Here is a 14623-nt window from a genome sequence, read left to right on the forward strand (position 1 = left end):
CCGTTCAAATATACGTAGCATTGAAAGCATTTTATCCGAACATTGACTTGGGCTAAATCACATATATAAACTTTTTGTTTGACCGACCAAAAGGACGAGGGGAATTAAGGACTCTTTATAGTATAGTTGAAGGTTAAGGAAACTGTGTACGGGACTCAATTGTCGATGGAATCAGTTATCAACCAAGCCCCGACATCTTTCTAGTGGCGGTCAAGACAGACTCTTACCAGTGGCAGTCAAGAAGTGCGGCTTGGTAGACATAAGCGTTAATCACAACAAAATATGTTGGCGGGCCAGAGCAGGCGAGATTTATTGTTCTCATTTCTCTGGCTATATATATATGGGGTCAAATGGCGGGAAATGACAAGCAGAGATGTAAATGAATCTAACGTGAATAAATGAACATATATCTATAATTTATTCGTTTAATTTTAAAGTTGTTTATGTTTGGTTAACTTCGATAAAAAAAAATTATTTCATTTGTTCGATTTTTTTATTTAAATGATCAAATATATTTTTTTATTTATATTCAATTTGATTAAGTTAAATAAATATTTTTATAAATATTTAATAAATATATTCATAAATATATAAAAACAAATATGTTAATAAACAATAAATAAATTATAATTAAATAAATTTAAACTAAACAAATATAAATGAATACTAAAATAAAATAGGATAAAAGTTAAAAATATAATTTAATATTATTTATTGAATAATAACAAATAATAAATAAACAATTTTAAAAAAACTATTTATAAATATAAATAAATCAAATAAATTTTTGATCGTATTCAATTCATTTAATATATGATCTACGAATATAAAAATATAATATAAAAATATTTATTAAATTTAATAAATAAATATAAAGGAACAAAACCATATTCATAACAATTCATCAAACATTCCATTCATACATTAATGGTAGGTAGTAATAGTTAAGAGTGTAAATGATACATTAGTACTCATAAATTACTTGAGTTCGATTCGAAAAAAACTCAAATTCGGTTTGATTATTCTCGATTCGAGCTTGAGCTCGAGTAACTCGACTTATCGATCGAGTCGAATTCGAGTATTCTTATATCTCATTCGAGTAACTCGTGAGCATAATTGAGCTTTTATATTTAAATATATTTTTATTGTTTTAATTAATAAAATATTTCGAGTCTGAGTTCGAGTTCGAGTATGAGTAATCGAACTTTTTGTCAAGCATACGAATCGAGCTTATTTTTATATATTAATCGAGCTTAATCGAGCGAATTCGAGTAACTTTATTTTCAATCATGAATCGAACTCGAGCTTGAAAAATAAAATTCGATCGAGCTCGAACCGAGTATCGAATCTCGACTTATGAGTCGAACTCGAGTTCGAGCTATTCGACTGGACGGCTCGATTACACCTCTAATAATGGTAGGTAGGAGAAACGTCCAAAAGAAAGCTCACAGCTATGGGTCAAGGCCCTAATTGCTTCAATTAACAGAACCAAAATCACCAATTACTTGACTTTACAGGCTTCATTTGTTTGAAATATGATCCGGCTTATGGGCTGTGGCCCTATCAATTCTGCCTGTTGGTTATTTTCTAGACCCATCAAACCATACACATTGTTGCGCCATAAACACTATCATCGTTTATTTTTTATGTTACATTTTGCTAACAAATTATAAAAACACATTTTAATATTATTACATTAAGTAATTTATTTTTCAGTACGCTGAATAACTATCAATTACTGTATTTAATACAATAACATTAACTTAGGTTACTCGTTAACAATTTTTTTTATTTAAAAAAAAATCAAATATAATTTTTTCAATATGAGACACGTGCACTTGCTTTTGAACTAAATGTTCAAGTGTATCTCTTATTTATTTATTAGTAAAAATAGTAGTAATAATAAAGTTTCAAATAATAATGAGTGGTTTAAATTATTTATGAGTAATAAATAGATATGGGTTTTTAATGACCTTTATTTACAAGATACTCAAAGTCTCAAATATGTACTCATACTTAATCATACCATGTTACTCATTTAATGTAAGAGGGTTCCATCAATTTTCTTTTAAATTTTTTTTTATCTGTACATAAAATTAGGGATGTTGATTTTTTATTTGAATGGTAATGTGGTTGAATATGATTTTAAATTTTTATTAGATATAAGAATCGAGATGGATAATATAATATTCGTCTCGTACTCATATCATACATATATATTTATATATATTTATGAGATAATTTTTTATTAAATAATATAAATTATTATTTTAAATTATTAGCATTAATTTTTTATTAAATAATATATATTTGTAAAAAATTATCTAAATATATAAGATAAAAATTAAAAAATCAAATTTGATTTTTATTATTATTTTTTAAAAAGTTACATGAGAATTATTCATTACCATTGAATATCTTGGAGGACGGAAGTGATGATAAATTTAAAATATTTATTGATATAAATATAAAAAAAAATATAATAATAAAAAAAAAATATTCAACTTTTTTTGTACCTTACACGTTAACATCCTTAAATAAAATTTTAACATATTTCTCTTTCTTATAGGATGAATAATAAATTAATCTTATCCTATTAACGTGTGATGTGATGTTTTTGTCATAACTTTGAATCATGGTATGTTTGGCAGTACAAATAAAATTTGGCATTTTCCTTAAATCCAAAGAATGGTGGGATTAATTAACCTATGGGCACGAAATCATCAAATTGCTTGTACTGTTGTACATCTTAGAAATTTAATTGGAAGGGCTAAGTGTGAAGCCATAAGCCTATAGATTTTGAAGTTTGAAGAACTGGACTGTTAAGCTTAATTACATTTAGCATTGTCTTAATTATATTTCATTGGTGTTAATTAAAATGTTGATACAGAAAAGAAAAATAAAGCTGCATGATTTTCTATAAATGGATAAATATTATTTCTCCACACAAATATTTATCTTTTTTCTTAAAATAAATTTCGTCTATATATTTTGAGAGAGATTTTTTTTGTGTTATATTTTCATTGTAGTAAAAATTTTGCATTAGGTACAAATAGACGTAATTTTAATGTTGAAAGTGAATTACCTTAAATCTTATCTGATTCTTATGTTACATTTTTTTACATTTATTATCACTTTTTGAGAGTAAAAAATAAGTTCATTTCGAATAATATGTAATTAATAAATAGTAATATTAAGATGCAATATATTGTGCAATCAAAGAATTTTATATTATATTGTACATCCCATGTTGCTAACATGATATTAATATATATATATACATATATACATATATATATATATGTATTTAGATCATGCAACATGTTATTGTCTCATGCAAAGTACTCTCTGCATCAATCCAGCAATGTGAATGGTGATTGCCAGCAAGAACAATATACATGATCATTTCTCTATGTTATTTAATTGTGGTTCCAAAATTGGCAGTCATAACATATTTATAAGGTCATTTTTTTAAAATTGAGTTTTGGATGGGATCAAATCGAGTATTCTTGAAAAAATATTTGGGTAGGGTCGAGATTAGATTTTATACAAACCCATTACAACTCGATATATATAATTTTTTATTTTTTATTTAAATTTAAATTTTTTTAATATTTATATTAAAAATATTTTATTAATTTTAAATCGATTGTAAATTTAAATATATACAGATCAAATATAAAAATAATATTTTAATATTGAATCAAGCTTGAGTATTAAATATATAAAATTGAATCGAATTTAGTTGAGCAAAAACTTTTGTTAACACAACTAGATGCCATCCTTAATTAAAAGTAAATTTAAAATTTTTTTTAAAAAAAGTGTGGTTCTCAATTTTTTTAGATGTGAACTTTAATTACACTAATTACTTTAGGATTGGATATATTAATTCTTAGCTTAAAATGAAGTGTTACTCAAATGAAAATTAATAATTAATACTTAACTAATTGACGTAGGCAGGATGGACAACTAGGGAAGGCAAAAAAATTCGTACCTGACGGGTTCCGGTCTGACCCGATTTTTTAGGGTCGATTTTTTTTTTAAAAAAAATCGGGAGTCGGGTCGGGTCGGATAGCATGAAGATAAAGTCGAGGTCGGGTTTTAGGCAAACTCGACCTTACCCGACCCGATATATATAAAAATAATTTTTTTAATTATATATATATTTATATAATGATATTTTTAAATATTTATATTTAAAAAATAATATTTTATTGATTTCGGGTCGGATCGGATACGATTTATATATTGTCGGGTCGAGTTCAGGTTTTTTTAAGCATTAAGTCGGGTTGGGTTCAGGACGAGCAAAACCCGCCCCGAACCCGACCCGATGCCAACCCTATGGACAACCTCCGTGACGAGGGCATCACGAGGTTAGATAAGAAAAAATGTCATGCCAAGTCCTCTAAGGAGAGTAGCCAGTATTCCAATCTCACATTAAACATGAAAAAAGAGTCGTTGGGATATAAAAGAAATCACATCATATTTTTCTTATAATCGTTTTTTGTGAGACAAAATCGCGAAGCTAATAAGATCAAAATAGATAATACCTCGTAATGATGAAAATCGTGATAGATAAATTTATCTAAGACATCAGATGAATGTATGTTTAGGTCCTGAAGTCATATAAACTTAAAGGTTGAGTCTCGACTTGTGATGTATTGACTTTCCTGCTTTAAAATGTCCAATTTTTGGTATTAGTACGAGTATTATATATATATATATATGTTAATGTCAAAATTCATTGAATTTATTTCTTGAATTTTAGTTTACCAAATCATATAAAATGGGTGAATCCGACTATTATAATGCTGAAATTATTGACTGAATAGGTCTAAGAAATGCCCCCAAAATTTTGAAAAATCGAAGTAGACAAGCTAGGTGAAAGAAGCAACATAGAATTGGAACAAATTGGAAATGTCCCGCGCAATTAATTTCAATATTAATCATATACAACTGTGATTATGTTGTTCTTGTAACATTATTTATTTTTAAGCGGTAAACTTGCATTTCTCTGGAGTAATGCCTTTTTCCCGAGAAAAAGTGGTTGAATTTCTTGTGGGCAAAATGTACCCCAAAACTATGTTCCCTCCGTCCAATATTTATATCTTTGTTGACTGATAAATCAAACGGTTTCTGAATTCCGACCATTGAAGGACAAAAGAAATTTTCAAACATAAATTTAATGAGCTGGACGACCATTGCCACATTGTAATTTTTCCTCATATTAATCCATGAGCTAAGTGAAACACCAACATATATGGTGAAGGCTCATCCAAGTTGCTTTGTCCATGTTTGCACAAATGGCTGCAAAAATAAGAAGGAATTGATTGAAAAAATCAACAACAAAGTTTTTGACCTAGTAACAAATTAGCAAGGAAGAAATCAAGATTAATTATGTTCTAAATAATAGAAATTAAGATGATTACAAAGCGTATTTAAAGTAATTAAATATGGAATTATCATATTCTTGAAATATCATCTTAATCCATGTTATTAGGCATTGAATTTTTTTTGGCCAGACATTAGGCATTGATTAACATTTTTTATTAATTTTAAATTATGCTAATTAATATTTTAGTAGATGTTTTATTTTTGGGTAAATTAGAGTTTCGAGGCCATTACATATATATACACTACTACTATACTTAAAAGATATTGGATCTTTCAAAATCCTTGAAAAATATGAAAGTAATGAATTTCAAATAATTTTTCTAAAGCGACGAAGAAACTATCAACAACGATTTGGTTAGTTACCCCAAACAAGCAAAGAACCTGAGACCATTGGCTGATTCTTCGATTCTCTAACTTGTACTTTGACAAAAGAACTGGTCATACCAGCCTCTCACATGTTGTATCCAATTTCTCAACGCAAAAAGCAATAGGCACATCCAACAACGAACGCTACAGTTTGATTTTCCACCGCGTGGACTCCTCACCATCCCCGCACTTTCCTAGCTATCTCCCCCACTCTCTCTATATATACCCCCAACACCACAAATGCTCTCCCCATCAGTAGTTCTCTGCAATAACACGAATCTTTGCTATCAGTTTCTTTTTGTCTAATCATTGAACACCATCATCAACTCTCTGGTTTGGAAGAAGAACTGGTTGTGTTGTATGTCTAGAAAAGGAATGAGGACCATCTTCTTCAAATCCCCATCACCTACCAGGATGACTCCTCCTGCTTCTCCGCTTCACCCTACTTTTTCGGAGACATTAATGGAAGAAAACATTGACGTTGCAGAATTTATTATCACTAAATGGGACTCCTCATCGGACAACAAATCCTCCAACTGTAAAACCGCGTCCCTTTTTTCCGAAGACAATAGGGAGGAAGCAAAGCAGTATTTGAGTTCCATTAAGGGTTTGCAAAAAGCCATGCAATACTTGGCTTCACACCAATCAAGTTCAGAAAAGCTTGTCCGAGCTCAAACCCTGATGCAAACCGCCATGAAACGGCTCGAGAAGGAGTTTTACCAGATTTTGAAGTCCAACAGGGATTATCTTGACCCGGAATCTGTTTCTAATCACTCATCTTCCAGACCATCGGCTTCGAGGTCTAGCTTCTCGGACTCGGACGAAGACGAGTGTGAGAACGAGTCGAGGGACGAGAATGAGTCAATCCCAGAAGTCAAGAGAGTCTCGTTAGCAGCAATGGCGGATTTGAGAGCCATTGCGGAAGCCATGATATCAGCTGGGTACGCCAAGGAATGTATCAAAATTTATAAAATTATTCGGAAATCGATCGTCGATGAAGCTCTTTACAATCTCGGAGTTGAAAGGACGCTGACTTTTCAGCACATTCAGAAGATGGAATGGGAAGTTTTGGAGGTTAAAATTAAGATTTGGTTAAACGCTGTTAAAATGGCGGTTAAAACGCTGTTTTTTGGAGAGAGGATTCTCTGTGATCAAGTGTTTTCCATTTTCCCAGCCATCAGGGAGTCTTGTTTCTCGGAAATTTCGAAAGAAGGAGCTTTGGCTCTGTTTGGGTTCCCAGAAAATGTAGCAAAGTGCAAGAAAACTACCGAGAAAATGTTCCGCATCTTGGACTTATATGAAGCGGTTTCGGATCTTTGGCCCGAGATAGAATCAATCTTCAGCTTCGAAGCAACCTCAACTGTCCGATCAGCGGCCGTTAACTCTTTAATCAGGCTCGGTGACGCCGTGAGAACGATGTTAACGGACTTCGAAACAGCGATTCAAAGGGATTCATCCAAGTCGAAGTTTACCGGCGGTGGGATCCACCCTCTCACACGCTACGTCATGAATTACATCTGTTTCCTATCCGACTACAGCGGGATTCTCTCTGACATCGTCTCAGATTGGCAGTTAAAGATTCCATCTCCTTTACCAGAGTCTTACTTCGGCAGCCCTGACAACGAGGAGAGCATTTTGTCGCCGATTTCAGTCCGGTTAGCTTGGCTTATCCTCGTCATGCTATGTAAGCTCGACGGGAAAGCCGCGATGTACAAAGACGTGGCGCTTTCTTATTTGTTCTTAGCAAATAACCTCCAGTACATCGTCGGAAAAGTCCGACAATCGAATCTGAAGTTCCTTCTCGGCGACGACTGGGTGGCGAAGCACGAATTGAAAGTGAAACAGTACGCTTCGAATTACCAGAGGATGGGATGGAGCAAAGTGCTTGCGTCACTGCCTGAAGATCCAACGGCTGAGATTCCCATTGATCAAGTGAAAGAGCATTTCAGAAAATTTAATTTGTCTTTCGAAGAAGCTTACAAGAAGCAATCATCTTGGGTCGTACCCGACCCGAAACTCCGAGATGATATAAAAATCTCGTTGGCGAGACGGATCGTCCCGATCTACAAGGAGTTTTTCGAAACATACGGTGGAGTGCAGCCGAGGAAGGAAATGTGGGTTGACTCACTTGTCAGATATACCCCTGATGATTTGGGAAATTACTGGTCGGATTTGTTCTATGGAAGCGGAAGTGCAGGGAGTGTTTCGTCTAGTTCAAGCCGAGGCGGCAGGAATCGCTGAGCCGATCGTTTTTGGGGCGTGGATAGATTTGCCGGCCACTTTGGATTTTAGGCTCGTGTTTTCTTATTTTGTTTTTTGGATAATAATGAACAAAGAGGCGTGGAGTGAATCAGATTGACACTGTGGCCAAAATGAAACCAGAGTGACACGTGTATAGAGAAAAGAATAATTTAATTTATTTATTACTTCATATTCGGCATGTAATCAAGATTTACAATATGGAGTATCGTGTTATATTTTATTTTTTGTTCGTTTATTAATTTTATGTGTTTTTTTTTTATGTGGGGGGGAGCTTCAGAGGTTAATGTTATGAATTTTTTTTTTTATAAGAAAGTTACGATCTAAAAGGATAAAAAATTATAATTAGTAAATTTAAGCTTTAAGTTTCCTTAAATTTGAGATGAACTGATTATATAATTTTGGATTGTAAGAAGAATGAATAAATGGATTATTAATAAAATAATAATAAAATGAATTAATTAAATTAAATGGAAGCTTTTAAGAATTCAGTTGAATGAATGATGATATTAATTTTGATGAAATTTAAAATTAAAATTATTATTATTATAATTAAAATTTTTTTAATTATTTATATTAAATAAATTATTTTTAAAATTAATATTTAAATTTATTTGATAATGTGATAAATTTAATTATAATACTCTGACAATGCAACGAGATCAAAGCTTCTATTGATTTAGAAGATGTTGGAAAAGAGGTAAAGAATAATTTTAGCAATCATTATGATTAGATAAAGTGGTTTATAACAACTAAAGTTTTGGTCATCTATCCAATTAACTTAATGATTACAAATACTCTCTCTCATCTCTGGATTAAAAAATTGTGTTGGATTTCTTTCCCCCTATTTAAATGTTTTTTTTTTTTTTAAATTTTAACCTTTTTTTAATTCACTTGATAAGAATATTATGTAATTAAATTCTTTTAAATCAATAATCTTCATAAATTTTACTAAATATGCATGTCATCTAAATTATTAATATTTCAATTAGCTCCAAAAATTAAGTTTTAAATAAATGGTTTTATAATATAATAATATCTTATAACATATATATATAAATAAATATAATTAAGAATGTAATTAATCAAAATATAATATTAAATTTAAATTTAAATTTAATTTAAAATTTAAAATTTAAAATTCAATTCGATTAATAAATTGAATTATTTAAATTTAAGTATGAGTTTAATTTGATAATAAATAAATTGAATTTAAATTTATTTAAATTAAATTTAAATAATTTATAATTATTAATATATCACTTATGTCTTAAATTATAACGAGTAAAGCGTTTCTTGCTAGGTCTTGGAGATCCGTTCAAATACACGCAGCATTGAAAGCATTTTATCCGAACATTGACTTGAGCTAAATCATATAAATAAACTTTTTGTTTGACCGACCAAAAGGATGAGGGAATCAAGGACTCTTTATAGTATAGTTGAAGCTTAAGGAAACTGTGTACGGGACTCAATTATTGATGGAATCAGTTATCAACCACGCCCCGACATCTTTCTAGTGGCGGTCAAGACAGACTCTCACCAGTGGCGGTCAAGAAGTGCGGCTTGGTAGACATAAGCGTTAATCACAACAAAATATGTTGGCAGGCGAGAGCAGGCGAGATTTATTGTTCTCATTTCTCTGGCTACAGGTTGTATATATGGGGTAAAATGGCGGGAAATGACAGGCACAGATGTAAATGAATCTAACGTGAATAAATGAACATGTATCTATAATTTATTCGTTTAATTTTAAAGTTGTTTATGTTTGGTTAACTTCGATAAAAAAAAATTATTTCATTTGTTCGATTTTTTTTATTTAAATGATAAAATATTTTTTTTTTTTATATTCAATTTGATTAAGTTAAATAAATATTTTTATAAATATTTAATAAATATATTCATAAATATATATGTTAATAAACAATAAATAAATTATAATTAAATAAATTTAAACTAAACAAATATAAATGAATACTAAAATGAAATAGGATAAAAGTTAAAAATATAATTTAATATTATTTATTGAATAATAACAAATAATAAATAAACAATTTTAAAAAAATTATTTATAAATATAAATAAATCAAATAAAATTTTGATCGTATTCAATTCATTTAATATATGATCTACGAATATAAAAATATTTATTAAATTTAATAAATAAATATAAAGGAACAAAACCATATTCATAACAATTCATCAAACATTCCATTCGGCTATACACTAATGGTAGGTAGTAATGGTAGGTAGGAGAAACGTCCAAAAGAAAGCTCACAGCTATGGGTCAAGGCCCTAATTGCTTCAATTAACAGAACCGAAATCACCAATTACTTGACTTTACAGGCTTCATTTGTTTGAAATATGATCCGGCTTATGGGCTGTGGCCCTATCAATTCTGCCTGTTGGTTATTTTCTAGACCCATCAAACCATACACATTGTTGCGCCATAAACACTATCATCTTTTATTTTTTTTGTTACATTTTGCTAACAAATTATAAAAACACATTTTAATATTATTACATTAAGTAATTTATTTTTCAGTACGCTGAATAACTATCAATTACTGTATTTAATACAATAACATTAACTTAGGTTACTCGTTAACAATTTTTTTTATTTAAAAAAAAATCAAATATAATTTTTTGAATATGAGACACGTGCACTTGCTTTTGAACTAAATGTTCAAGTGTATCTCTTATTTATTTATTAGTAAAAATAGTAGTAATAATAAAGTTTCAAATAATAATGAGTGGTTTAAATTATTTATGAGTATATTTTAATCACCTTTATTTACAAGATACTCAAAGTCTCAAATATGTACTCATACTCATTTAATGTAAGAGGGTTTCATCAATTTTTATTTTAATTTTTTTTTATTTGTACATAGAATTAGAGATGTTGATTTTTTATTTGAATGGTAAGGTGGTTGAATATGATTTTAAATTTTTATTAGATATAAAAATAGAGACGAGTAATAAAATATTCGTCTCGTACTTATATCATACATATATATTTATATATATTTATGAGATAATTTTTTATTAAATAATATAAATTATTATTTTAAATTATTAGCATTAATTTTTTATTAAATAATATATATTTATAAAAAATATCTAAATATATAAGATAAAAATTAAAAAATCAAATTTAATTTTTATTATTTTTTTAAAAAAGTTACATGAGAATTATTCATTACCATTGAATACCCTAATAAGGACGAAAGCGAAGATAAATTTAAAATATTTATTAATATAGATATGAAAATAAATATAATATAAAAATTTAATAATAAAAACAAAAAATATTCAACTTTTTTTTGTACCTTACCTATTAATATCCTTAAATAAAATTTTAACATATTTCTCTTTCTTATAATGAATAATAAATTAATCTTATCCTTTTAACGTGTGATGTGATGTTTTTGTCATAATTTTGAATCATGGTATGTTTGGCAGTACAAATAAAATTTGGCATTTTCCTTAAATCCAAAGAATGGTGGGATTAATTAAGAACCCTACCTATGGGCACGAAAATCATCAAATTGCTTGTACTGTTGTACATCTTAGAAATTTAATTGGAAGGGCCAAGTGTGAAGCCATGAGCCTATAGACTTTGAAGTTTGAAGAACTGGACTGTTAAGCTTGATTACATTTAGCATTGTCTTAATTATATTTCATTGGTGTTAATTAAAAATGTTGATACAGAAAAGAAAAATAAAGCTGCATGATTTTCTATAAATGGATAAATATGATTTCTCCACACAAATATTTATCTTTTTTCTTAAAATAAATTTCGTGTATATATATTTTAAGAGAGATTTTTTTTGTATTCTCTTTCATTGCAGTAAAAATTTTGCATTAGGTACAAATAGACGTAATTTTAATGTTGAAAGTGAATTACCTTAAATCTTGTCTGATTCTTATGTTACATTTTTTTTACATTTATTATCACTTTTTGAGAGTAAAAAATAAGTTCATTTCGAATAATATGTAATTAATATAAAGTAATATTAAGATGCAATATATTATCCAATCAAAGAATTTTATATTATATTGTACGTCCCATGTTGCTAACATGATATTAATATACATATATACATACATACATATATATATATATATGTATGTAGATCATGCAACATGTTATTGTCTCATGCAAAGTACTCTCTGCATCAATCCAGCAATGTGAATGGTGATTGCCAGCAAGAACAATATACATGATAATTTCTCTATGTTATTTAATTGTGGTTCCAATATTGGCAGTCATAACATATTTATAAGGTCATTTTTTTTAAAATTGAGTTATGGATGGGATCGAGTATTCTTAAAAAAATGTTTGGGTAGGGTCGATATTAGATTTTATACAAACCCATCACAACTTGATATATAAAATATTTTATTTTTTATTTAAATTTAAATTTATTTTTTATATTTATATTAAAAATATTTTATTAATTTCGAATCGATTATAAATTTAAATATATACAAGTCAAATATAAAAATAATATTTTAATATTGAATCAAGCTTGAGTATTAAATATATAAAATTGGATCGAATTTGATTGAGCAAAAACTTTTGTTAACACAACTCGATGTCATCCTTAATTAAGAGTAAATAAAATTTTTTTTTTAAAAAAAGTGTGGTTCCCAATGTTTTTAGATGTGAACTTTAATTTCACTAATTACTTTAGGATTGAATATATTCATTCTTAGCTTAAAAATGAAGTGTTACTCAAATGAAAATTAATAATTAATACTTAACTAATTAAAGGGGACTTATCCACATCTGTAAACCCTGCATTAATTATCAGATTTACTCTGATCAAAGTGTTGACTGATTTGGTCCAACTTATGTTCAATTCTGTGCAAGTAGGAATTTTGCTGGAGAGAATTTTCAGTTTACCAGTTTAAAACTACTTCAGTACGAGAAATATTTTTTTGGTTTCCATATTCATCTCTGTCAGTGGGAGTGGGGATTTTTGGAATGTGTTTGTATTGGTCTTTATGAAATTCTTCAAAAGGAGGGAAGGTTGAGTTTGGATAGGTTGGTTGCATCATGAAGATTTGTGGTAAAGGTGTAGGTAAAGGTTGGGAGGAATTATGAGAGGAATTTGGTTTGTGTGTGGGTTGAGTTGAGTAGGTGTTATCTCTTGACTTGCAGCCTTCCTTTTCAATCATATTAAAGGACTTGTCACTGCCAAATGCCGCCCTTTCTGCACATTTCAATTTTCAACTTTGTGCTATTTGTTTCCATTGACTTGGATTATTTTATAAATAATACGGTTACTTGCATTAACCTTATACTTAGAAATTTCAATAAGCTAATTAAAAATTTTAGGATGAGAGTGAGACTAAACAAGCTGTTATTTTCAGCTTATAAAGGCTTAGACTTTTATTTTTCAACCAATAATTTAAAAACTTATAATATTTTTAGAATTTATATTTGATATATTATCAATATTAAATATTACACACTATCTTAAGTTGGCATATCATTAATTTATTTTAACATAGTAAATATTTAAAATTTAAAAGTATTTATTTTTAAAAATTCTAAAAATTTTAAAATTTTTAATAATTACTTGACAAGTTACATTACACTGACAGTATATCAAATATACACGTAGATTATATTTGATGTCTAAAATGACAGATAGAATAGAATGATAATTATTTTATATTATATTTGATTTGTATTTAAAGAAAATAATATGATTACAAGAAAAATTAATTATTCTTTTAGTATAAGATGATTCAATCATATCAAAATAAAAATGATTAGTTTTAATCCATGAGATTGAACTTGTATATCTTATTATACCCTTAAAAATTATATCAATAATTTAAGTTGTATATATTTAAGAAAAAAATTTTGATGAATAAATAAATTATTTTATTTTAATTTTTGTAAACACCAAACTCAAAATAAGATGATATTATTTAATTCAATCTTATTTATAATATCATCTTATCATTCTATTTTAATCTTATATGTTAAATACATGTTTATGTTCTTATCTTTCAAATAGAACGATTTTTTTTTACTAATTAATTTATGAGTTTATTTTTAATACACCGTTAATGAAAATTTTTAATTTATATACAAAATTAAAAGATTGATACATACTTTATTTTTTAATATTCCCTGAGAAGAATTATGCCACGAAGAAGGAAGATAAGGTCCCAAAACCCTTCAACAAACCATTTAGGTGTTCAAATTTGAAAAAAACCACCGATACAATCATGCAGTTAAAGCTACAGATCCAAAAAAAGTCAATGAGACAAAGTAGAATTAAAACTTCTTGAAGAAGCAATTAGTCACATGTATAGAGGATTAATTAGCTACAGTAAGGATGTTAATGAGTAGAAAAGAATTTTTTTTTTATCTTTGTATCTATATTTAATATTTAATGAATATTTTAAATTTAAATTTATTTTAATTTTTATAAATATTTAATAGATACGAGTAATTTTCATTACCCATACTCATAACTTAAAAAAAAACTAAAAATTAAACCTTTTTTAGTTTTTTTAATTTTTATCTTATATATTTAGATAATTTTTATTTTATAAAAGTATATTAATATATATTTAATAAAAA

At 28.0% G+C, this 14623-nt stretch overlaps 1 pseudogene across 1 annotated transcript; it reads left to right on the forward strand.

The window, feature by feature from the left end:
- Positions 1-5767: 5767 nt before the first annotated feature.
- On the forward strand, positions 5768-8242 carry LOC111302174 (exocyst complex component EXO70H1 pseudogene; annotated as a pseudogene). The gene has a single exon (XR_016328338.1). The product of XR_016328338.1 is annotated as an exocyst complex component EXO70H1 pseudogene (transcript).
- The last annotated feature ends 6381 nt before the right edge of the window (positions 8243-14623 follow it).

Source organism: Durio zibethinus, chromosome 15 (genome assembly GCF_047325235.1).
Source record: "Durio zibethinus cultivar Kanyao isolate XHJ-2024 chromosome 15, ASM4732523v1, whole genome shotgun sequence".
In the NCBI taxonomy this organism is placed as follows: domain Eukaryota; kingdom Viridiplantae; phylum Streptophyta; class Magnoliopsida; order Malvales; family Malvaceae; genus Durio; species Durio zibethinus.